The sequence below is a fragment of the Podarcis filfolensis genome (assembly GCF_964270895.1).
Source record: "Podarcis filfolensis genome assembly, chromosome: 4".
NCBI lineage: Eukaryota > Metazoa > Chordata > Lepidosauria > Squamata > Lacertidae > Podarcis > Podarcis filfolensis.
The window spans coordinates 56,473,504-56,500,449 of NC_139607.1; the positions used below are offsets into that span (position 1 = coordinate 56,473,504).

The 26,946-nt window shown below is 39.2% G+C and overlaps 1 protein-coding gene and 1 long non-coding RNA gene across 4 annotated transcripts in view; one reads left to right on the forward strand and one right to left on the reverse strand.

Moving 5' to 3' along the window:
• NCAM2 (neural cell adhesion molecule 2) overlaps positions 1 to 26,946 on the reverse strand; it is a 193,772-nt gene that overhangs the window by 163,273 nt on the left and 3,553 nt on the right. The gene's annotated exons all lie outside the window — the stretch shown is intronic.
• Positions 656 to 9,680, forward strand: LOC310761490. Its single transcript, XR_014547543.1, has 3 exons — positions 656 to 701; positions 3,259 to 3,307; positions 9,592 to 9,680. It is a non-coding gene; the product is annotated as an uncharacterized lncRNA (long non-coding RNA).

The following is a 26,946-nucleotide window of genomic DNA, read 5'->3' on the forward strand; positions in this document are numbered from 1 at the left end:
TACCCTATTACTGAGACCTGAGGCTACACCATAGATACTAGGGATGGGATGTCATACAAGTTTTGTCTTCTCTCTCAGTCCCTTTCCCCTCCACTACATACATGTATACAGGAAAAAACCTGCCTGGCCAGAGGCTGAACACAGGGAAAATATGACAAAACCATGTCAGTTGATTCACACTATTATAAAAAAAAGCTTTCTCTTGGAAGAGAAATTTTTATATTTCAGTTTCACTTGAATGAATGCATTCAAGAGGTGAGCTGGGAGGTAAGAAAATTTTATGTTTGTATGACATTGTCCCAATAGTGGAAGAAATGATTTGCTCTTCTTCTTATTAGATTGAATTGTGTTTATAAGGTGTAGTGAAACTGCAGTTTTGTGAGGCTGTTTCTTGATTTAAAATGGTGGAGTGAAGGAAAAGCATCCTCTGTAACGACACTCCTGTCTACGATACAGATTTCCCCACACAAAGGGAATATGTACTATTAACAACGTCCATAGTGATTGGTACATCTGAGTACTATTATTTGTATATCAAATGAAAGCACTCTGTAATGCATCTGCCATTATGTTACATTACTTCAGAGATTAATTCAGCCTAGGAACTCTCAGATAATATGAACACTTCTTGTCTCTGTCAGCCATTTATAGGATGAAAAATCCATGCCTCAAGAAAGGAAAAGCTTCATCAAGATATCTTGGTAGGCTGGTTATACTGATTTATCTTTATCTTTTGTTTTCCTTCTGTTGCTCCAGCAGATATGTAAGTGGAGGGGGAGTGTGGATAATGACAAGCAATTTCATTCTGGAACATGTGCATTGTTCAAAAAGATCTTATCAACTGAAATTGATTACTAGTCTCTTCCAGTGCTTCAGGTTAGCTCTCACAGTCCCTTTTTATGAACCAATTCACTTAAAGTATTAAATACTTTAAAAATAATTACTAAGAATGGCTTTTGATATGAAAGAGTTGCTGCCAGTATGATATGCAGCCATTCTCAGGAAACTATTTTCCTGTGATGATAGCCCAACTTGGAAGCATGCGGGTTAGAAAGAGTGAGGCCATTCACTGGTCCTGCCTCCTCTATTGCATCGCCATGACTAGCCACACTCTTCCCCTCATGCAATTCAGTCTTGGGATTCAACATCTAGAATAAAGCTTATGGGTAAGAGGAATGATTCTGCAGTATATGGAAAAGTTTTGAACATGCAGATGGGGTCAAATGCTGAGTGAATCCCACCGTAGGCATACATTGCTTTTTTTAAAAAAATAAGACTCCTAGTTTTTTTATCATTTATACTCCATTGCTATTCTGATAGCCAATTCATATCACACAAATAAATATGATCACAAACATTTTTTGCTGTTTCCTTCCTTTTCAGAAATGAGAATGAGGTCACAAATTGACATATGCTAACATAGAATACAATGCTAAGCACTCTACTCACAATGGTAAGCTGGCCTGCTGAAATAAAAATTTAAAAAGATGTGATGAAAGCTTGTGAAAGTGGCTCAATAAAAGTAGGGGTTATTCATTGCCTAGGACCTACAGTGTCCAGAAAATAATAGGAATTCAGCAAAGTGTATTATACAAATATCATTAGAGTTCACTCTTCCTGGCGAAGACCACTATTCCACTGTAATTTAGCACACATTTCAATTTCAAAAGGCATTTTCAATGTTATGATATGGTATATGTCTAAACATCAAATTTATTCTTATTATAAACCACTCAACCAAAGAGAGTTTAGCACATTTGTAGAGAAATTGCACACATGTTCTGCCATTCATACACTTTTCTTTCAATCATTTCAGCAATAAACTGTTAGAAAAGGAAATCAAGTAATTCCATTTCACATACAGGTTGGCAAAATTATAGGGGCATATAATTTATAAGTACAAACCGCAGTCTAATTTCCAAAAAAGAAACTTGTAATAAAACTTTTAAGTTTGATGTAAAATAAACTTTTGCCTACCGAAGCAGAAATGTGAACTATAATGCAGTTATGCCAGTTGATTTATAAAAGGCATATTACTTGCATCTAAGTAAATATGAACCTAAGAATTGTCATGCACATCTAAGTACCAGTGGGCTGACTCAACACCAAAACTCTTATGACATTACATTCTTATTTAAATATTTCAGGTCTTTCATTCCGAAGGCTAAGAATGAAGTGAAAATCAGTATAAGAATGGGGAAAAGGAAAATAGGGGTGGTAAATAAACTATATATTCAAATTACAAATGACATTCCTTTCTTTGTAATGTGAAAATATAATAGCCCTGGTACCAATGGTATCTGTCTAAGCTGGTCCCATGTTTTGTTGGAAGAACTAGACATGGAAGAAGGGGTAAATTTCTTTACAGGTGCAATGTCAGCCAAGCCAGTTGCTATGGCAATGGCCCAGTGCTGTCTATATAAATCATTAAGGCACATCAGCTCAGCGGTCCGGGCGCTTGTGCTGAATGACAGTCAATAAGTCTGTCTGTGAATTGGAATATGTGTTACGTCTTGAATTGCTGGAGCAACAGATATACTTCGTGCTTGTATATATCTGTATCTGTATCTAAAAGCTTACAAGCTGTATGTATATTTCAGTGTATTACTGAAGCATAATCTTCTGCAGCAGTAAAACTATTTGGACCTAAGCTGCCTGTGTGTGGTGATTGTAACTGTGGACAACTTTCGCTATGTGGATATATTAGCTCAGATTCCCAGCACCCTTGACATTCATATATTAAGTGTGAGTGTCTATGAAGGAATCACACATGTCATGCAACAATAGAGCTCTAATTGGTACTAAAAGCCTGCTATCTCTATTAAGATCTTCTAATATGGCTCATAAATATTTCTACTTATTGAATCAAAAGTGGAAAGGGGATCAATAAAACCAACAAAAGTCTCTGGTTATTGTTGTTTTTAATGTGAAGATATTTATGAATCAAATGATTCAGTATAAAATATTGATCTATAGCTGGCTCCAAACCCAGCCTGCTTGTCTGCCAATAAGTAATTCATAAAAGAAATAAAGCAACCAGTTTCTGAATGGTTATTGTCATGAAAATAATACATATCTATGTTATTATTAATATACATAGGTAAGTGACTTATTATATATAAATAAATCTGGACCCATTTCAGTCTACGTCCAGGTTGAATAGAACAAAGTGGCTTTAGCTGTCCAGGAGAGGAGGGTGAAGTATTACCCTGCTGGGCTTAATTTCTCAGCAGCTTTTTATACCATCATCCATAGCAGGGCTTCTTTCAGAGGGAGCTTACAGGAACTCAGTTCCAGAACCTCTCAGGTGGGTGCCATTGCCATTCTAAAAGAATGAGGAAGGTGTTCCTGGTGAGTTCTGGCACCTCTTTTTCTGATCTTCTGCATGTATATATTTTACTGAGCTGGCTTGATGGGTTGGGAGTGGTTTTGCTCAAACCTTCAAGGCTGGTTTCAGAGGGAAGCATTGAGGGCTGATACTTCAACTTCCTGGCAGTTGTGCTATAGGGTCTGCAGGATACCATATTAGGGATCATTTGCACTCCAGATTTCCTGATCAGGAGCTTGAAAATGCAGCAGATTCCAAGGGGGATGCATTTGGTGCCAAATGTAAAAGGCATTGAATGCAAGCTTACCTGCCAAGGAACAACTGGGATTGCACTTCAAGGCTGCCAATATATAGATGCTTCCAAAATGGGGCTAGAATTTCCCTGTGATACAGTGCTTTTTTCCTATAAAAATAGGTGCCCGTACTTACCATGAAGTTGTTACAATAAGTGTCACACTTTTTAACAACAACAACAACAAATCTTGCTGGTACTGCGTACCCTTGAGTACCCCTAAAATAATAATCACTGCCTGTAAATATTGCTGCATGAACACATAGCACAATTTCCAGGGACAAAATTTCCATTAGGGGACATTCACAACTCTTGTTTGTCACAGTCATATCATATGCCTCCTCCGTCTGAGGTCTGGAGTATGGCAACATACTCCAGACCTCAGACAGAGTGGCTCCCCAATTGTGTAATGCTCTCCCTGGGGAGATCCAGCTAGTACCTTCATTATAAACCATTAGGTGCCAGGCAAAAACATTCCTCTTCAACCAGGCCTTTGTCTGATTAACATCTTATACCCCTTTTTAATGTATTTGAAAGAGAGGGGATGTGGAGAGGGGACTGTATTGCGCTTTTTTGTTCTTTTTTATCATGTATGTTGCGTTTTTGTATTTTTTTATGTTGTGAGCCACCTTGAGATCTACAGATATTGGGCAGTATACAAATTCAATAAATACAAATAAATAATAAAATAATTTTCAGAGTTTACAGGGATGTTTCCTTTAAAGCCCTAAACGGCCTCGGTCCAGTATATCTGAAGGAGCGTCTCCTCCCCCATCATTCTGCCCGGACACTGAGGTCCAGCTCCGAGGGCCTTCTGGAGGTTCCCTCACTGCGAGAGGCCAAGTTACAGGGAACCAGGCAGAGGGCCTTCTTGGTAGTGGCGCCCGCCCTGTGGAACGCCCTCCCATCAGATGTCAAAGTGATAAACATCTACATGACATTCAGAAGACATCTGAAGACAGCCCTGTTCAGGGAAGTTTTTAATATGTGACATTTTAGTGTATCTTTCATCTTTGTTGGAAGCCGCCCAGAGTGGCTGGGGAAACCCAGCCAGATGGGCGGGGTACAAATAATAAATTATTATTATTATTATTATTATTATTATTATTATTATTATTATTATTGCCACTCCATGTGGCATTAACTTTTAAACCAAGAAGAAGAAGAAGAAGAAGAAGAAGAAGAAGAAGAAGAAGAGGAGGAGGAAGACGACGACATAAAAGGCCATTCGACCACCTCATAATTATAAGTGTAACTAAATTTTAAAAGGTAAAGGACCCCTGGATGGTTAAGTGCAGTCAAAGGTGACTACGGAGTGTGGCATTCATCTTGCATCAGGCTAAATATCTCCTACCCGCATACATCAAATGACTTTTACAATATTCATCATTGCCTCTGTTTTTTATTATTATTATTATTTACTTTCATTGGTAGCACAGTCCCAACCTAAACTGAAACTCATTTTTATAAATTATATAAATCAATGCCAAAACTCATTTAACAACATTCCTTTTTTTCTTGTAGACTGCTTTCACCATCCCAAATGAATGCAATATGTATAAAATCATTTATGAGGACCAAATGTATTGTTATTACCTAGGTGCTCTTCTGAAGCCTCTCAAATAGAAAATCTTTAAATGTAATGATACAGAAAAATGATACCATCTTAAAACAGAATGAGAGCTCCAAAGACTTTGGAGTTTATGATTAAGAAATAACAGCCCTGGCATATTAATATATAGTGGATTAATTCTGTGGAACAGTTTTCAATTTAAGCTAATCCTGTTTGCAAAATCTTCATCAACCAAACAGATGGATAGTATTATTAGAAGCAGAGTATTAAAGATGGATTATTGGAATGTCCAATATTTGACAAATGATAATGAGTTAAAACAGCTGAGAAGGAAAATCCTTTTGTCCTTTTATGAAAATCCTGATGGAGATGAACAAAATAAAAAAACAGATGACACTCTTGAGGGAAGTGAGGAGTGAAAGACAGAATTAGATATGATAATTTCAGTGAATTCCCAAGATTCTCTTCAAAATGTCATGTGCTCTTAAAGAAAATCTTGAAAATCTGCTGCAGCCAAGGATGAGGCTGGTAATTTTCATAAAGCTTTGAAAAAGCTATTGTCCCCAAATGGAAACAAGGACATGAGACACGCATTATTCACATATGGCACAAATAAATACCCATCGCATCATGGGTACCACTCTTTAGAAAGATGATACTTAGAATGAATACATCCTGTTGTCATCCCCATTAAGCAATTCCATCCTAGTTCTTATCCTGGGATCAACCAGTATCTGACCGTTGCTCATTGCACACAGTCCATTCAAGGAGGGAACTATAGGCAGCATAATGCATCTCACACTATCTAATCTATGAGGTCAATGAAGCTACCAATGCTCTGTGGAAGACAAATCCCAGTTCCCTCATGCCAATTAGGTACAGCAGCCTTCATTGCTGTGGTGTCTCTGGGTGGTCACCAATATAATCCAGGTGATTTCATTTTGTACCAGCTTCTGTACTTCCTTCAAATGAAGACATACAGGAATATTCTAGTCAGTAGATGAGCAGTGGATGAGTAGTAGAGACTAGGTTGCCCTTCTCTAGGTATGGTCTCTGCTGGTGTACTACCCTATGATGCACCTAGTACTTCCAAGTCCAGGAAAACCTCAAAGCTGCAAATTTGTCCTCCCAAATCAATAGTCAGCAGCAAAGCTCCATTTAGAGCAGTTGGTTTTCCTACCAAGAACCTTAATCTTATTTGGTTTTAGTCTCGGCTAGTTCAGTAAAAATCCAATTAAAAAAAAAACAGCTCCTGACCCCTATTTACGAGCAGCCTCCCTGAGGTTGGTAGATGAAGATGAAAGGTAAACCTGTATACTGGTGACATTGTAGCCTGTATCTCTGGATTTTCAGGCAAACGTTTGGGGAAAAGATGGAGTTCTGAGGCACCCTCTAGATTAAAAGCCATGTGATGGAGCAGAAATCTGTGCACACGTCCTTTTGGGAATATTGCTCCAAAAGGATTGGAATCACCATTATGCTGTGCCTAAGCTCAGCCCCAGAAGATGGGCCAGGAGGATACCATGGTCAGTGTTACTGAAAACTACTGAGAGGTCCATTCCCTGGCATTATCATTCTGGTGCATCCTTCCTGCCATCCAGCACTTATCTCTTGAAAAAGTCTTCCCATTCTGCATGGCAGCAGAAGCAAATGCATTAAACCCAATTCAGTCAAACTTCACACACCTTGTGAGCAATGATATAGTATTCTTCCTCAAACTGGCATTCAAGACGGAAGTGGTATTATCTGGAAGCTTCATGCATTTCCACATACACATGTGACATGTACATGTCCCCTATGTAGTTCCCTCCCCTAAGTGGTGTATGGGATGCTGCAGGAAGTCAAGTAAACAAACATGACAATAAGCTTTTATAAATTAATACTTCCATGTGTAGTGTCCTATTTTGGATACTGTACCAGGTGGACTTATAGTTGGATGAAACAGGGTACTTCTTAGTTAATAGGTAAAGACAGCTTTGCTATTGACTTTAATAGGACCAGCCTAATGTTTCAGACATCATAAACAAACCCAAAGGATATATTGAAATGTGAATGTGACTTTAATGATAGAGAATCTTTCATGGAAGCTACTTAAATACCAGGCCTTTGGCCTTTCAAATGTGTTTGTGGGAGATAGGTTATTGGTTTGTTTTTGTTTTATTATGTAATTTGTGTTCTCATTGTGTGTGTTTTTTATTGTTAACCACCCTGTGATTTTCAGATAAACAGCAGTATACTAAAGAAATAAATACAATATTTGAACAGCATGTAATCAGATGTGAGGGACGCGGGTGGCGCTGTGGGTTAAACCACAGAGCCTAGGACTTGCTGATCAGAAGGTCGGCGGTTCGAATCCCCGCAATGGGGTGAGCTCGCATTGCTCGGTCCCTGCTCCTGCCAACCTAGCAGTTCAAAAGCACATCAAAGTGCAAGTAGATAAATAGGTACCGCTCCGGCGGGAAGGTAAACAGCATTTCCGTGCGCTGCTCTGGTTCTCCAGAAGTGGCTTAGTCATGCTGGCCACATGACCCGGAAGCTGTACGCCGGCTCCCTCGGCCAGTAAAGCGAGATGAGCGCCGCAGACCCAGAGTCGGCAACGACTGGACCTAACGGTCAGGGGTCCCTTTACCTTTACTAATCAGATGTGAAGGACATGGCCAACTCTTCATAGGGTTAAGCTATCCAGGTAGTGATTAAAAGACTGTGCTATATTCTTTTGAAAAGAAAGAAAATGTCCAGGATATTCAGAAACGGCTTGAGATTATGTATTTTTTTTGGAAGTATGTCCAAAGGAATTCAATGGCATTTACTCCCACATGAGTGTGCAATGGATGGTGGCCTTATTGGTCAGCTAAAAATATTATTTTAAAAATCTGCAGTGCAGTTTGGAAAATGTTCACACAGCAGCGGTTGTGCAAATATGAAAATCAACCATTAAAACTCTTAAGTGTAAAATGTTAAAACAGTCTACCTTAGAGGGAGAAAACAGCTGAGACAAATTTAGATATCACACTTGTTTATTTCTAAATCAGTTTGATATATATGTCTTTAAAAATACAGTGACCTAAATGCTGAATTACTAGCTTCATCTTTTTGCACTTAACAGTTTGTAAATCCTGCAAAGTTGGTTTCATCAAAAGATGTTGGGGTTTCTGAAAACCTTAGGTTTTATTGCCAAGTCTGCAAAAGCCATATTTTCCATGGATATTGATACACATACAGAAACTAAAATGGCATATTTAACACACACACCCCGCGCCCCCGTTTCCCACATCCAGAGGAAATGCCACTGAATAAAGAATCGTAGTCTCTGTTTTTTTCAAGGTCTGTCACCCACGAAAGAAAAGAAAGCACACTGGAAACAGCAAAATAGGCTATTAAGCCCAGTATGTTAAAGGCACAGTACACCTTATGCAAATAATTCCTGGTAGTTTGTTTTAAGACTAAGAACAAGCCAGCTGTACCACACATACAGATAGCCTTGTGCAAGAATATATTTAAATGCAGAGATTTTCCAAGGACACACACTATATCGGCTTTAACAATGTGACTAGAAAATTCCTAATACCTCTAGTTTTGAAAAGAAGTGCATGCTTGATCTCACAAATGTTGCATTTTTTAAAAAACAAACAAAAACAAAACCGTTTTGTCATTAGTATAGAATCATAGAATTGTAGATTTGGAAGGGATCATGACAATCATCTAGTTCTACCCCCAGCAATGTGTGAATATTTCGTCCAATGTGGGGCTCAAACTCACAATCTTGAGATTGGGATTCTCATGCCCTACTGACTCAGACTTCACTGTTTTCAAAGATACTTCATGTACTATTTAACTAGAATTATAGGCATGTCTCCAATTTTATCCTCCTTTACCAAGACATTACTAGTGTGTCATTTCCCATACAGACACAGAGTTCAGATTTTATAAAGTTTAACTCAAGATTCTTATTTACAATAGTACTATGGGCAATCATTCATCTATTTGTTTTGTTTGTTTGTTTGTTTGTTAAGTTTGTGTACCAGCCTTCATCTGAAGAACACAGGGCAGTTCACAACAAAATAAAAAATGAGAACACAAAATACATAACAAAAAACAAACAGACCTATAACCCCTCCCACAGACACATATTTATTTACTAAATTTGAACATCATTAACCAGTTTGGCTTTTTATCACCAAGTCCTCCTGCAACAAGAATCATAGAATTGTGGAGTTGGAATGAAACTGAACGGTGTGAGAAAATACAGAATAAAATGTAGAGTGGGGATTTCATGAGGAATCATAACATTATCTAAGGACTGTTCATCTGTCAGTTGACTGAACATCAAGTGGTGACTTACTCTTCCATATCAAGCACTATGTAGCAAGTATTAATGTTGCTTCATGCTGCCCTAAGCTCTGGAGTGTACCAGGAAGCCAAGTGGGCTCCACAAAGCAGGAAAGCATCCAGATGTTCCAGAGTATGGCCAAGGCATGGACAGGAGCACCAGTCATAACAGCTGGAAAATCCCTCAGAGCCATTTGAAGACCCACTGGATCCATCAGCCTCCAAGGGTGGATCATCTTCATTGGTCCTCAGCTCTTTGGAAGGGAAAATGTGATGAAAACCTTGATCTCAGCAGGTGACAAGGTCCAGAGTGTGGCCTGCCACATGCATTGGACTGGTGCCTTTTAAGGGCAGCCCCGTGGTCATCATGGTAGCTATGAAGTCCTGAGCCGCCCCAGAACCAATCACATTCGCATGGATATTAAAGTCCCTCCAAAGTCCTCAGTATTGCCTCCCAGACCAGTTCTGCCAGCTCAGGCAGGGAAACTAGTCCTTTTAGATCTAATGAATGAAAATTTACACAGAGTTAAAGATCAAGAAACAGTGGTTCACTACCTAGGATAAGATATCCAAAACAAGCTTATACAGCTTCTAACAGGTGCTATAAAACAGAGTTTTAGCACATGCAAACTCAGCCGAATACTACTTAATTATTCTGGACGGCATACCTGATGTTAGTCATATTGAACAAATGATAATGAATGTGCATTATGTTGATGTAATCAGACTATCAGATAGTGAGGTGTCTGAGCCTGAGGCTATCATAAAAAAATTCTTGGGATTTGTTCCACTAAATTTGCAGGTGCTTTAATATAACAGAAACTCTTCCTGGATAGCTTGAGAAAATTTGATTATCAGTTGTGAATCTATGTGGTCAAGGTTATAATCATGAAAGGTTATGATCAGGGGAGTAACATGAAAAGCAAAGAAAATGGCAGACAAAAGAGACTCCTGGACATAAACTGTTTTTTTCCCTCTTCAATGCACACTCATTAAACTTAGTAGCCAGTGGTGCTAAGTGTTGTCTGGGAGCAACTAGTTTCTTCAGTTTCGTTCTGCTGATATATAATTATTCCTCTGCATCGATTCAACATTGGAAAATTATAACAAGCCATGTATCAAATTTAGGGATAACTGTTAAGCCATTGAGCAAGACAAGCTGGGAGAGTCAGACGGATGCTTTAAAACCACTAGAAGAAGAGTTTGGATTTGATATCCCACCTTTCACTCCCTTTAAGGAGTCTCAAAGCAGCTAACATTCTCCTTTCCCTTCCTCCCCCACAACAAACACTCTGTGAGGTGAGTGGGGCTGAGAGACTTCAAAGAAGTGTGACTGGCCCAAGGTCACCCAGCAGCTGCATGTGGAAGAGCGGAGACGCGAACCCGGTTCCCCAGATTACGTGACTACCGCTCTTAACCACTACACCACACTGGCTCTCACTAAGATATCATATTGGTAGTATATATAATGCTGAGAGATAGAGATTTTTGATGGCACACACCTAAAAGGTTCTCTGGAAATATTTCCTAAATTTAAGCTATGGCCCTTGCCAATGCAATTTGTAAGTTCAAGTTGTGGTATCCCTTGTTACATAGTGCAACATCCTTTTTGAAGTCAATCTTATGAGCAAGCTATTGCAAAATAAGGAAACTGATTTAAATTCAGCTACAAGCCCAAGTGCCCAAGAATTACCTTGTGAGATGCAGGTACGATGAGCATTTTCAATAAGTTTTGATAGATGCTACTGAGATTGCAAAGGATCTAGAAATACTATCAACATTTGAGACAGAAATGGCAGTTTGAGTATGAGCCCCCAAAATAGGCACCACAAGAACCAAACCAGAAGTTCAAAATAGGTTTCTACTGTGCTGTCTTAGGCATTGCCAAACAACAATATAATTCCGAAAGCTACAACAATCTGGCTTCCTGTGTGATATATACAGTATCAACATAAAATCCACTGAAGATGCACTTAAGGCCTGCATGAATTTGATGCAGAATGGAAACAAATATAATGATGCTGAAGATCAGTGCTGTGATCTCGAAGACTTCCAAAGTCTATGCTGCCGCAAGGAATCCACAAGTCTCTTTATACTACAACAAAAACTCCTGTATAATGTGCTTCATTGTTTTCATTGCTTTAAGGAACCTTCTCACACTTCTAGTTTAGTGGCAAGTGATGAGCACAGTTTCTAAAAGCACAAAATTACAAAAACTAGCTTATGCTCAACTATGTTGCAATGATAACCATATAAACTTAACATGTCCAATCATCAGCACTTGACCTGAAGGAATTGGTGGCAATTGGTGAGATTTTGATGTGCCTGAAAATGTGCTTCTTTAATGACTGAGCCAAAAGAGTCCTGATCCTGTGCAAGGTGTAAGATTCACAACCCTTTTACACTGTTTTGAAATAGAGCTGAACCAGAATTTTTGGCCCAGCTTTTTATTTGGGTTTGTGTGTGTGTGCAGAACATAGGCAATAAAATATGTGGGGGAAAGTAGTCACAAAAACTGTAGCAAGGGAACAAAAAACCTTGTAAACGTTTTGAGAGAGGAGTAAATATTTTGGCTTAATTTACTTAATAACAAGGTGGCAAGTCCCCACCCCATGCCTTCTATTTCACTATATTAAAAGCATGTAGCTGCCCACAGCAAGCATGCCGGAATTTTCTGCTTCCTGCTGCAGGAGGGATAAAATTGCTCATGGGAACACTACCATAGAAATCACACCATGCAACTGCTAGCAATGGGGTGGAGGAGGTCTGTATGTTGCCAAAGGGACACTTTTTCTAAAACTAAATATAGTCTGGTAGTGGTTTCCATTAGCACTGTAGCTCAAGAAGAAAATGTTAGATCTCCTCTGCCTACATGCAATAGTGGGGATCGCCTAGGATTAAAATTCACAAATGTTAGTGCAACAAACCATACAAATAACCTAACATGTTGGTAGGTCCTGTATCCACACACAAAGCAAAACGCTGACATAATGGTAATGCTATTGGGGGGAGGGGGTTCTGAAAAGTCACCACAACCTTTTCCCTGGGGCAGCAGTGGAAGTGCATATATTTTGCTCAACAGTTTATTGTTAGTCTGCTCATGTGCTTCCGAGTGTGAGATGATACTTTACCAGGCCCATTATAATTTTAATATGTCCATTACACAGTACTTTCCTCCTATTCATGTTCTCAGATAACATTATTGTAATCACTCTAGCTAAGGGCTTTATCCTTCATACAGGAGGGAAAGGGAAAGGTTTAAATCAAAAAGCTTGGAATAATCATGCACTGCACTTTCTGTAAAGAGCACCTGAAAATCACCACAATTTTATAGTTTATCTTTAGCACTCAATGATCCAACAGCTATAATTTCAAGAACTAATAAAAGAATCTCCTTAAATTAGGCTAGGTAGACCCCAAAATGGGGTTGTCATTTCTTAACCCCCATTTGATCATTCCTGGGAATCTAAAAATATAGAAGAGTAGTGTTTTAGGGAAAGAGTTCCTTTTCTTAGGTGGCTATCAGGTAGTTGTATTTTCATAACAAAAACCTTCTAAAGTTAATGGCTGGCATACATTTGGCAGCTACCCTGCACAGATAAAAGGGATATATGGATTAAAGCTACTTAGCATTCTGGTCAGCACTGCAGAGCAGCAACATTACAAACAAAGATTTTACTAATTAGAAAGGCCTTTTTTCAGTGTATTTCATGGACTGCTAGGAAAAGCCCCCTTCCCAATAAAAAAATATTTCAGAATCAGATATAAAATACAGAGTATGGATGCCAAAATTTCAGGGCTTGGCTCATCCTGTAATTTTTCAGTGAACTTTTGCAGTTATATTTTGAAAGAAGCAAGAACTCAGAGTGACTATTTGATACAAGGGATGAGAAGTTCAGTTTTTCAACATTCCATTTTGCACTCTTGTGTTTTCATACATAAGTCTGCTTCTATGCACTAAAAGCAATGATGAATGTCCACATTTAAAGACATATTTTAAAAAATATTTCATCTGAAAATACACCTTTCTAAATATATTCCGGGAAGTTTTTTGAGCTGAAAACTGCATTCAAATTTTTGGGAAGTGTGAAAACTGGTGAACAAGTAAGTTCTGACCCACACGTCAGTCCAGTATGAGCAGATCAGATCAGTTTATACTTCAATTAAAACAAATCAGAATGAACGCTCAGTAAATAGCTGGCATCGTCACATACAGGAGTACCCACTAAACAAGTCATCTGGAAAACAACTTCAGTCTCTTTCATAATGATGAAAGATGTCATCTCTTTGCAAATAATATGAATTTTTCCAAGTTGGGAACCATAATTAGGCATGGAGGAGGAATCCACCAAGTTCAGACAGGCTGGCATGATTTGATCTAGGCATAAATTGACCTGGATCAGTCCATGAGTCCACTCCGAATTCACAGTTCTGTGGATCCAGTTACAAGGTAGTATGAGGATTGCAGTACTGCCTCTAAAAGCTATTTCTTTCCTTTAAACGTTTGAAAGCAGATAATCCAGCCATCTGGAGCCACAACAGTAATTCCCTCAGGGAGTGATGATGTCCCATTGCTCTTCAGGAGAATTGTCAGGGGAAAACATGGCTGGCTCCATGTAAATAGTAAAGGCCTTTACCTGCCTCATGTTTTTGCATGAATTTTTAAAGAGGTTTTTTCCTTACAAATATGCATAGAACCAGGACAACATAGAATTAGTCCCATACTCATGCAGAGCTGGAATGAACTGGATTTTGACAGATCTAGCCCTCAGGATATTAAGACATACAGCTTGGTAAAAGAGCACCTGTCGTGCAAGCAGAAGGTCACAGGTTCAATCCCCAGCTTTTCCAGGTGCAGCTGGCTGTAAAACTGCCCAGGTTCTAGTATTAAGAGAGGGGGAGATTTCCCTCCATCTATCAATCTATCAAGCCCTGCCTTAATCACCTAAACTGTAACACTCCAGATTATGAAATGTTTCCTCATTTGGGACTTGCTTCAACTCCTTCATCGTTTTGGTTGCCCCTTTCTTCCCCTTTTCCAGCTCTGTGATATTCTTTCTGACATACTACAAGGAACCCACAGTTCCACATGTGGTCTTATGGACAACTCCCCTTGTGTTTAAAAGGAGGGAAGTTGCGTGCTGAGGTCCCCCAAAACACCCCTACCCCAATAACTCACACATCACTCATAAATTTTTGTTTAAGGTTTTTGGCATAGTTTTGGCCACAACTTTATTAAACATACAAATTGTGAGTGGTTGCTTAGGCATTGGTTATGACTATCTGTCCCCCCCGCCTTGGGGGACAGCACTGACTCCTGGATTCCAGCGAAAGCCAGTGTGGAGGAACAAGATCAGGGATAACTGGAGCTGCGACACAGACCCTCAGCTTCTCCCCGCATGCTCCCAGGAGCTTACGCGGCCCGCACCCTGCACCAAGGGTTTGGACGAGAGGATGGTAAGCCCCTGAATTCCTTTAACAGAATTCCCATGCAGCAGCAGCATTGGAGGGGCAGGCACAGCCAATCCATACCCCTCCACCAACCAATTTAAACCAATGCCTAACCGCCAACCTTACAAGTTGTGACGATTTGCTACGCAGTAGGCAAAAACCAAATGGCACACACTAATCAGCCAAATGGAAAAATTCCTACCAGGCCCCCGCACCAAGGCGGACGACCCCATGATAGGCATAGCAAGGTCAAAGCACAAGCCCAAAAGGGAGGGCGGGCGGGTGATCCGGTTCCCACATTGAAAGAGAAAGCGGCTTGCTGTGAACCTTGTTTAAATAACCTGTTCCCACCCCCAAATTGGCAACATCAATTTTATCCCAGCAACTCAAACAGCCAATCCTTGCCAGGCCCCTCTATCTTATACTGCCTGGCAACTATGGGGTGTCTTGCTAGGCCCCATCCGCAACACGTGCTCTCCTTTAGTGAGAACACGCTTTCTATGTTCTAATATGTACGAATGGAAAAGTATTTCATGAAGCATTGCCCAAAGGGCACATTCCCTTGTTGGTATCCATTGCTGGGGGGGGGGGGAGGGACACATGCCAATTGTGGGAATGGTCAGAGGCAATGGATGTGCTTCTTAGCTTTGTACAGTAGGCTACATTATACAAGTCACATGAACGTATGAGGTTCTACAAAGTAACACTCATGCACAACTCTCCATGCAGAAAAGCAAGAGGCATTATTGCAGAAGAGCATATTCCTGATGAAGAAAAGCACTCAGTGAGGTTGTGGAGAGGGCATGGCCTGGGAAGTGCAGGTGGTTATAGGTTAGTGCTGTAATAGACAAACATAGCTGTCCATATTTTGTTGCTGCTGCTGTTACCCTAAGCGTATAAATAAAAGATATACACCCAAGAATGATATAAAAAGCTTAAAGTCACTTCTAAGGGAACTACACCTACCGCACATTAGGACTTAAGAAATTTCTACAGTACAAATCCAACTTGAAGGTTTACTGAAAACAACATCTTTCAGATCCAGACATTTACAATACAATTCGTATTCTCTGTGAAGCTTGGGGTCAATTGCATTGCCTTGAACTCCCCTTACATTTCTTTCTTTCACGTGCCACTGATTTTCATATCAAAGATTTACGTGTTAAGCTTCAAACTTTATTATGCAGCATCAGCTTCTCCAGCTTCTAATTCTATTAGTAATAGACATACAGCAGCTGTATGAATCAGCATGTTTGCATAGTAGTATGTAGCACAGATGTTCCAGTGCTTTGACCAATGGGTCCCGAAAGAGTAATTAACTCTTAGAATTCTTATTTGCGTCACTCTAGACAATGCTGATTTTAAATAAAGGCCAACTGATACTGACCCACATGTTTAGTAATAGGTATGCATATATTATATTAGTGCTTTTCTACACACAAATTCTTAATAACCACCATGTTCATTAATTGAATTCAACTCAGATTTATTTATCAAACCCATGCCTCTTTCTCATAGTCACATACAATTATCATTGTAAAGGCATAGTTCAAGCAACACTGGAACACAATAATATGTGATTAAAATAAAAAATGTGCATATATGCCAAAAAGTAGGAGTAAAAAAAACTAAATCTAGAATTAAATTCAATCATATCAAATAAAATATTTGATATATTCAGAAAGATTCCATTTTTTATAGCAGTAACACAGTCAGAATAGAACTAGATGTGTTAAAATTGGGCTGTACTGACACATCTTAAAATAAATACTCCTGTAAAAGTACCAATCTTTTTTAAAAAGGAAAAGCATTACATCATAACCCTGTAAGTACACAGAATTTATGAGCAAAAATAGCTACAGAAATCAAATGCAAATCTATGGGAAGACCCATCCAAGCGCTTAGCAGTTGTTGGAATCAGAGCCCAGAACTGCCATAAATGGCACAAAGCCATTTAATATTCAATCACCCAGCCCCAATGCTTCAATGACTAGCAACATGATTTGAATATTGAACATTCTGAAACAGTTTGAAGTTGTAATATAAAACCAGAAACTAAGCCACCAAACTCACATGATATGTATAAGTTCCCTGTTATCTAAAATGCTATATCCTTGGAATCAATACATTCAGAGTGTGAATCACAGATTGTGAATAACAGTTATTTCCATAAATAAGAACAGCACACCTGTTTTTAGTACTTACAGACCTGTTCTGGTCTTATCTCACATATACAGAGATTAGGACCACTATTATTATAATTTAATACAAACAGCAATAACTAGAAGCCTGTAGCCAAAGAGTTGAATGTTTCATTCAAATCAAAATGAGGCATTCAGCTGCAGAAGCAATGGTACTGTCAGGGCAGGACTTTGGGGGCAGAGGTTCAGAATGCAAAGAGTCTCTAAACACTGCAAAATAGTAAAGTAATACCCACCTCTTATGGGACATTCAGGAGAACAAAAGGCTAAGGAGTAAATCTTACACAAATCTGGAATGAAGCTCCTAAGGTAGTTAGATGGCACCTTGTACATCTCCCTCTGGCAACTCCTGCAGCCAAGCTGGTGCCAAATACATTGCTCTGCTTTCCTTTGGGCCACATCAGTGAGGTCAAGAGGAGGTCTTGTTATCGGAGCAGCCCACAACTTCCATACACATTGCCCAGGCTTGCATCCCAGAGTGATTACTTTCCTGATGCCAACTCAGCAAAAACAACACAGGAAGCAGCAGTTATGAGTTACTGGTCTCTGCAGCCACAGGAGGCACTGTGGTTTGACTTAAGCTCTGGAAGTGCACTCTTGAGGCAGACAGATGCCACAATAGTAAAGTTAACAAACATTGCCATTTACAGAGAGGGCCCCATAGGATGAGTAAAAACACAGTCTAAAATGATGTAACTACCACTGCCCACCAACATTAGCTACTGCTTCTTGTCACAGGTTGCTTCCTAAGGGTTGTCTGGTCACAATATATTAGTGACAGTAGAAGCTCTTTTAGACTCCTGACTCAGGGTGGTGAACCTGTGGCCCTCCAGCTGTTGCTGGACGCCAACTCTCATCAACCCCTGTCAGCATGGCCAATGATCAGGGACGATGGGAGTTGTAATCAAACAACATCTGCAGAGATGCTGCCAACCAATCACTGCTATTCACATGATCTCTTGTTTTGAGTAAGTTCCTTTTGTTGGTTTCTGTTTTATTCAACTATGTGCCTGCTCCAGTGCCTGATGTTGCCTTGGTTTCTGCTTTTAACCCAAAACCTACTTTGTCCCACTTTGTTTGGTCACTATGGCTTGAATCCTGAGATAAGGAAATTCAAGGAAGGAAAGCTTACCATCTCCTGTAGCTTCTCTGGGGATCATGGGACTCTTCTGAAACCTTTTTTCCATAAACATCCTGATATTATTCTAGGATCAAGGCAATTCCCCCCCTTCCTTAGGAGTCCCTGTATTTTCCCCCACAATGTTCAGCAGATGCTCTGGCTGTCCAAAAAGTATTACCAAGGTACATGGGTGGTTTGAGGGGGGGGGCAGAGAACTTTTTCTGATCAGTTTCTTATGTTTTTCTTTATCCAAGGATGCAATCACAGGCCTCTTAGCCAGCTTCCTGATCACTCCTCTCTCCTGCAAAATTTATTCAAAGCCAACCCATGGCTGCCCCTACTTGCATTCTCCATCTACTCTTTCTTCAAATTCATATTTCTCTGTTTGTTGCCTTTGGCTTCATTGAATTTACTAGGTACCCTGTCCTGAAGCTTCAGTGAATACCAGGACCACCTCCTAGTGTACACTGTGAAGTTTTCATCCCAAGCAAACTAATAAGTTACCCTTCCTTCACTCAATATGTACTTCAAATTGTTTAGCTTCTTGAACTGAACATTCCAGAGCAACAGAGTAACATGGCCAAACAATGCTAGAAGATTCACAACCACAATACAGCTGCTGCAGGAGTGGTGGTAAAAAAAAAAAAAGGTGTCTGGGTTTTTCAGTGTTCCATTATTATAATGCCATCAAGATAATTTATACTCTCATTCTAAAAGTTGGTGTAGAATTTGACTATACCCAAGTGCCTACTCGTCTACCAGAAAAAGTGTGAATATTCATCCCTCTCTTCCTTTTCTCCAGCAACAACAATGAGATAAGCAGGATGAAATATCCGAGAAGGGTATTCGGGTGTGGGGAGATCATGGGTGTGTGGTATTTAGCTAGGAAATGAATTCAGATTGGCATGGAAATAAACTTAGGTATTGCCTAAAGTGGGTGAAATTAAAGACTCAATCCAATTTTAGATGGCAACCCCATTTATGCTGCAAAGAGTTTTATTTTAATCTCTTGACTCCCTTAGATCTTAATCATTTATTATTATCATAGTTGTCAAACTGTTATCAGTATCTACATAACATCAACCAAAGAGAAAATAAAACTCCCTAGACTTCAAATGTAATGGAAAGTTTATGGGTAAACATTCATAGCTGGTCTGATAATACGGCTGTTGTTAAAGATTTCTTAGAAAAATGAGAACTTCACATGTCAAAAAAGTGTAGGTTTATGATCATGTGCTTACTTGTCATTATTCTTCTGCAGTATGCAAAAAGGCCATTGAATCCTGCTCTGATTATTTAAAAAGAATACTTACCTAGTTTTTTATTGGTCTTATACTACTTTAACTAACATGGCTCCCCTGACAAAATACGGGCAATGTAAATTTTGTGAAGTGCTAGAATTCTGTTAGATGTCCATACTTCCCCCTGCTTCACTACAGCATTCCCCAATAAAAAAAGATTTTAATCTATAGTGCAGATATGAGCAGGAAGGTTCTAGGTTGATGAACGTAATTCCCAAGCACCTTATTGTCAATAAAATATATCCAGCAATTAAATGTAATACGACCATGCTAGAGCTCCAGTGAGATTTCCTAGCAGAGAGCATCATATATTTGAAGCAGCTACTGCTTGCCATTGTTTTTAAATTTGGTACACAAATGGTAACATAAGAATGATGCTCTTGTTCATTATTAAAGCCCAGATTCTATGCAGCTGTACTCAGGAACATGTATGAGGACCCTAGTGTAGTTGCAAAGGCACAACTTGTTTCTTCATGTTAGAACAAGGGCCTGATGTCAGCACCAGAGCCCTGCACAGCATACAGCTTAGTATCAGCATTAGTGCCATGCTAAAATGTCTCTTGAATTCCCCCCCCCCCCAGTCAATCTCCATCAATTAAAGAGAAAAGAATCTGCATAATAAAATTATCGAAATGGAGAAGTTCTCACAGGTGAGGTGCAGAGTTTTGCTGTGCTTATTTTCCAAGCAGCCAAGGGCTTTTGTGAGCATCCTGAAAACCCCATGACCTCTTCAGCTGAACTCTTCGAAAAGCATAGGAAGTTGGGGGTGGGGTGCTTCCGGTGCATACAACAGCTGTTCATTTTTAAGTGGTCGGATTTAAAAAAGGAAAGAAAAAACCTGCAAGATTTCCCCTTAAAAATAATGTCAACAACTGAACCAGTCTCATGTGCTTTGTAACATCTCCTGGCTTTCTATTCTTCAATTAAAGCTCCTTTCCATGGACCTTATCCAGATCAGGAATCACAAGCAGAGAATCTGTAGAGGGCTAGAGAAATATTTAATGGAAATTAAAATGCACACCCATTACCCATGGTCATCTCAGAGTAATAAAGCAAGCTTTCAGATCTGAATGCACCTCAAGAATGAGGGAGAAAAATTGAAAACCTTTGAGAAACTGGAGGATGGATTTCAGCATAACTTGAATCAGCATGCAAAGTACTTCCTCCAGGTTCCTGTTTTGCACCCACAAAAAGGCATGAAGCATAGTATCAAGCTGTGTGAGTGGCAATCGTCATTATTTGGGGTAAACAGGCTGTCATTGCAAAAGTGAACAGAGCTATCCCATTTCCCTAGGACTATGCCCATAATTATGTTACAGAATGGCATGTCTCTACATACATCATCTGTTCAAGAAAAACAACCACAAGATCAAGTTGTAGGGTACAGTGGGATTGAGAAACGAAGATGAGCTCTGACATATGTACAGCCCAAGTCATATTTGCCTTTACTGATAATGATCAATCAGTGCCCTGAAGTGTGTTTTGTAAGGTTGTTTAAAAAAGTTTATATTGCTACAGAGGTTGCGCGCCACCCCCAATCTCTGCCAAACAGTAGCATGAATCCAGGAGTTCCAGGAGCTAACCTGGGATGTGTTTCCATGGGCAACACAGAGGAAACTAGTATCCTTAATAAACATGGCTTATTGTATACATACTGTATTTACACCTGGGTGTACTTTGGAGACAGTTCAGAGCATTACATCTCACAAAGGGCTTGTTTCCCACAACAGTGCAGCATTGAAATCCAAGGCATCCTGAACACCATCTTTGTGCCTCTGTCCCATCATGCCAAGATGGTTCTGGCCTTCACAGCAGCTCATTAAGTCCTCTCCCTTCTTTCCTAACCTCTAAATTTCAAAAGAACACTACATACCCTTATTACCCAGGCAACCTCCCCATCTGAACTCTGCTATTGTCTTCAGCTAACTAACACACAGCTGGTGGGGAAGACAGCATCTGCATGGTCAATTGTTCTTCCAGTACTTAGTTTTTCCTTCTCTTCTTAATGGTGACACTATCAGCGATCTCCTGAACAGGAAAACTGGTTCAGCCTGTATTTTTTATTTGCCTTGCATCTTCCCTTCATTACTCCAAATATTATCTAAATTCTACCATATATTATTTTCTAACATTCACTAACTCTAGCAATTATGAGTGCTATTGCACCCCTAAACTCTGTTACCTCATATCTGTAACAATATATTCATTTATGTTGGGAACCTGGCCCATATCCCATAGCACATGGGGATGGGAATTCAGAAATCGTTTGTATTTAAAACAAGAGGCTATAGGTATGTGCATCTGTCATGTTTTTACAAATGTAAAAATAACCAACAGTGCAAGTTTTCAAAATCAAAGCATTTTTTTCCATTGCAAAATTGATTACTTTCCCTTGCTAAAAAGGTAAAGGTACCCCTGCCCGTACGGGCCAGTCTTGACAGACTCTAGGGTTGTGCGCTCATCTCACTCTAGAGGCCGGGAGCAGCGCTGTCCGCAGACACTTCCGGGTCACGTGGCCAGCGTGACAAGCTGCATCTGGCGAGCCAGCGCAGCACACGGAAATGCCGTTTACCTTCCCGCTGGTAAGCGGTTCCTATTTATCTACTTGCACCCGCGGGTGCTTTCGAACTGCTAGGTTGGCAGGCGCTGGGACCGAACGACGGGAGCGCACCCTGCCGCGGGGATTCGAACCGCTGACCATGCGATCGGCAAGTCCTAGGCACTGAGGTTTTACCCACAGCGCCACCTGCGTCCCTTTTCCCTTGCTACAGAATCATTAATTGAAGGGGAGAATGTTTGCATAAAGATAGCTACCAGTTGTGCAGAATTATTTATAAGAAATATTTGTTTTTACTAGTTATGCAAACTTGTTATTTCCCTTGCTATTTCGCTTGCGATAAGATACATATTACTCTGATTGAATTGTGTAACATTTTGTTTAGAGCTCTTCAAAGAGATTTGTCTTCAAACAACAGCAATGAAGAGGTATATGGAATTAAAGCTGGAGGAACACTGAGAGAAAGGGACAGTACGTGGTACAGTCTGAATGTAGCAAGACTAAATACACTGTTAGTATTTCACAGAAGTTGATTCCATGCTCTTGAATAAAGGAGTAAAAGTTTTTCAAACACTTGCATGATCAACAGTGGAGAAGATATAATGAGGATTGTGACAAACGACTCAATATACTATTTAGAACAAAGGAACCACTGTACAAACTTAATTTGTAGTTGTGCCTGGCAAGGGACTAATTGGGAAAAACGTTACAACATATAAGTATCACGTCCCAAGCAGTTACACTACATAGCCCAAGTTCAATAAAGGAACAACAAAACACATGCCTACACAGTTCATTGTCATAATAAATTGAATAAAAACTTTCCCTTGCAAAATCACAACAGAATGCTTTAACACACATAGTCTCCAGAGCCTGTCAATGATTTTTGCATCTTCATGGCCTCTTTAACAAATTTGGTAGTTCTGTATGACATAAAGGAATTGTATGGCCAATAAAAAATGTGTACCATTAGAGCTCCTCAGATCTGAATACAGACAACATTTCCTTATAAAGCGTACCATATCCCTTTTCTTGTGGCAACCAGGTGGAAAGTATCTATTCTCACCAAGTTGAACCCCATAGCACTCCTTCACCTCCATCAACTGCAAAGAAATTCAGGCTACATTTAGTCAACCACCACCTCAACTCATGTGAACAAGTAAGGATAGATATGGGGTACTTTCTTGGAAGAATATTATTATTTTTATATAGCTTATTGGAATGCCATTCTATTACAAGTGCCCCTGTAGTGTGAATTTCAACATCATATAGTTGTTCTTATATGTTATATAATCCTGAGTTGTCAGCCAGGATAACCAGCGTTTGCGGGAAAGAGTTTTTCCTCATCTGATAATTAACTAAAAAACCTCAAGGAGCGATGGAGTTCAATGTACTTACAAAACTATGGTGACAATAATGAAGGCAGTTTTCAGAATCCTACCACTTGTTATGGGAGACTCATTTAGTTGCACTCCAGATGCAGAGAGCTCTGATGACATCTCCCATGCTGATATAGCAACCATGATAGATTAGAGTAAAACCTAAAATGCATGAAGCCTTGAAGTACAAAAACTATGAAAATGCTTGAGCACACCTTAGAATCACTGAATAAAGTACTGGGGTGGTGACAGCATTTAAAAACATAAACACTACATTAAAAAAGCAAAAAATAAAATAAAAACAAGCTGCAGAGCCTAGATAAACCACAGCTCTGGCTGCCATCTTGACAACTGAAAGTGGAGTACATATGCAATGTACAAGAAGTGAATCATCCATCTGCTTCCTCCAGTTCATCACATATATCACTCCCCAACGTACTGTAGGATGCTGACAAAAGTGCAGACGTCATTGTTGAATTCTAGGACCTTTTGAAGGCCTTATCAGTTGCTGCTGTATTATTATGATGATGATGATGATTATTAACCAGTTACTGGCTTTGATCCAAAGTCATGCTTTAGAGTAGACTGGTTAAAATAATAGGACTTATTATTTCAGTGGGTCTACTCTAAGCACAACAAAGTCTGGATTTAACCACTTACGTGGCACTTTTCTGAGAGGAAAATATATTATTTGAATAAGTGACACATGTCAAAAATGATGCACAGCTGTGGGTATCGAGTGGGTAATCTTAACACTGCTTAGCTGAGGTCATATTAAAGTGCTTTTCTTTTTTTATAATTTATTTATAGAATGGAAGGAATGAATTGGTTTGTATGTGATGTGATCTAACAAAACTCCCCCCCACCCATTAAGGCAAAGGACCTGGTTATTAGAGCACATGATGCATTGCACATATAATTCAAAATTTACAGCCCTCATGTTCAGGCCCAGAGACTCTGCCACAAACATCTGAATTCCAAGTAAGATTTATTTCCAAACATCAGAGGATGGTAGAAAGCAATTATTAAACTTCCAGAAATATATTTTTGCTGAAGTCATCCTGTTCAGACAAATACTCCCATTGATTTCATTGTGTGTGTGTCACAGAAAGGAAGAGATAAATAGATAAAATGAGAAGAACAGTTATTTAAAGCTATTGAGCAAATACCACTAAATTTAGACTCCGAATCTGATTTGCTGAAAAGCATGAAAAGTTGAAATCTTAAAAAAACCAGCCACAGTGTATTTTCTTGTAAATCTGTAGATAAACTAAATTCTACTGCCATTTAAAAGCCTACAAATTCAATACCTAGTTTATGTCGAAAGCATATTGCATTTGGTTGTCGCCACATTATTATATCTAAAATAGCTGATACTGACAGGCCAACACGAGAGGTAGATAGGCCTAAATTTGGATCTTTCAAATCTCCCTTTTTCACTGCAATATCTAAATCCTTGCAATTTGCTGTGGCAGCAGTGGTTGATAGTTCAAGGCAGTGTGTTAATGGAAGTGAGTGTGTTTGCAAAATGGTAGTAAGAATATTCCTGTTCCCAGATCTGCCATGTACACATATCTAAGGATTCAGATGTAACAACTGAGCTGGTCCAGAGCAGGCCTACTTTAGAGAGAGGGAAATACTACTAAATAGAATATTTCACACAAGAAATTCTGACCAATCAGAGAGGCAGAGGCATTTGGCCAAGTGTGCACTATACTGTAAATGTAGCCAACAACAATTCTCACGCAAATGCTTTCTACATGCAAGTACATATACAAGAAAATGGAGTGCTGCATCAAGTGTACCATCTGTGAGATTTATCTAAAGCTGAACACTGACCAAGGTATGCTACTGATTCTTTTTGGTTTTTATTTATTACTGAGGATTTGTGTTGAGACCAACCCAGAGAACATGATATGTAATGAATAAAAGAAATAAATAAATGAAATGAAATATGAAAATATGGCTTTAATATGATGCGAGAGTTGTTTTCATACACAGTGTCCTTACCCATTCACTAAGAAAGGCCTATGAACTCCACGCAGATTCCCATCAGAAGAATCCCAAACAGAATTAATACACTACCATCTCTTTTAGTCTTACAAATAATCCTTTTAAGTAGATGTATATGGATTAAAGCCAATTGAATCCCATTCAACATCCAGCATGATATTGTTTAAGTTAGTAAAAAAAGTCCTTTCTGACTTTTTTTTTTGGGGGGGGGGAGCAAAATGCTAGCAACATGGTTCAATTTTTAAAATGTAACTTTATCCAACCAATTTTAAAGCTTCTCTCTCACAAAGTAAACAGTTACAGATAGGTAGCCGTGTTGGTCTGCCATAGTCAAAACAAAAAAATTTTTTTCTTTCCAGTAGCACCTTAAAGACCAACTAAGTTAGTTCTTGGTATGAGCTTTCGTGTGCATGCACACTTCGTCAGATACGAAATGTATCTGACGAAGTGTGCATGCACACGAAAGCTCATACCAAGAACTAACTTAGTTGGTCTTTAAGGTGCTACTGGAAAGAAAAAAATTTTTTTGTTTTGACAAAGTAAACAAACTTTCTTGGTTTTCTTTTGTTTTAAGGTCATGATGTTCTTATTTTCAGCCAACAGAGCACTCTTGGCACATTAACATCCTCTATAATTACCTTTCAGCATCAGCCCAATTCTCTTTTCAGGAAGGATTGTAGGAGATCACTCGCCTGTGCTATGCTGTTTATTTTGAAGAATGTAGTGAGGAAGAATAAAAGCCCTGACATGTCATCAGAATGTAACTCTGTGTTTTGCCAATCAGTTGCTCATCAGGGCAAAAGTAGCAGGAATAGCTACCCTTGTTTGAGTGCCAGGGGTGCTTTAGGTAACTGCTAATGTTAGCAACACTGCTCTTTCCAAGCAAGACTTTTTTGTAGTTCAATCAAAGAGGAGGGAAAATCAAAGTGATTTTCTGCAGTAGTCTAATATTACCTTAATATTACAAGCTGACACTTGTCCAGTCCCTTTTTAAGAAGTGATAGTGAACTTCCTACAGACAAATGTTGTATTTCAGAAGGAGAGATGGGAGTGTCAGGTAAGAGCCATATTATTTATTCATATGTACATTTACATCCAGGCCTTCAGTAAAATCTTCCTCAGATCATATTGAGCATAACAAAAAGATCAGAATGTACTGTACTTTACTTGTTTCAATTCACCATTGTACAGAAACAATGTCCTATTTCATCATAAAGCTAAGCAGTTTTTGAGATCCCAAATAAGCATTAATATTAACCTCTATGAAATCTTAACCTGGCATCCCATCATCCTCTATAAATCAGAACTCCTTATAGTAACAAAATGGGCTTAATCTATTTTCTGTGAATCGACCTTTTACACATATTTATAGAGACAACTTAAATGTTGCAAGCCAACATTT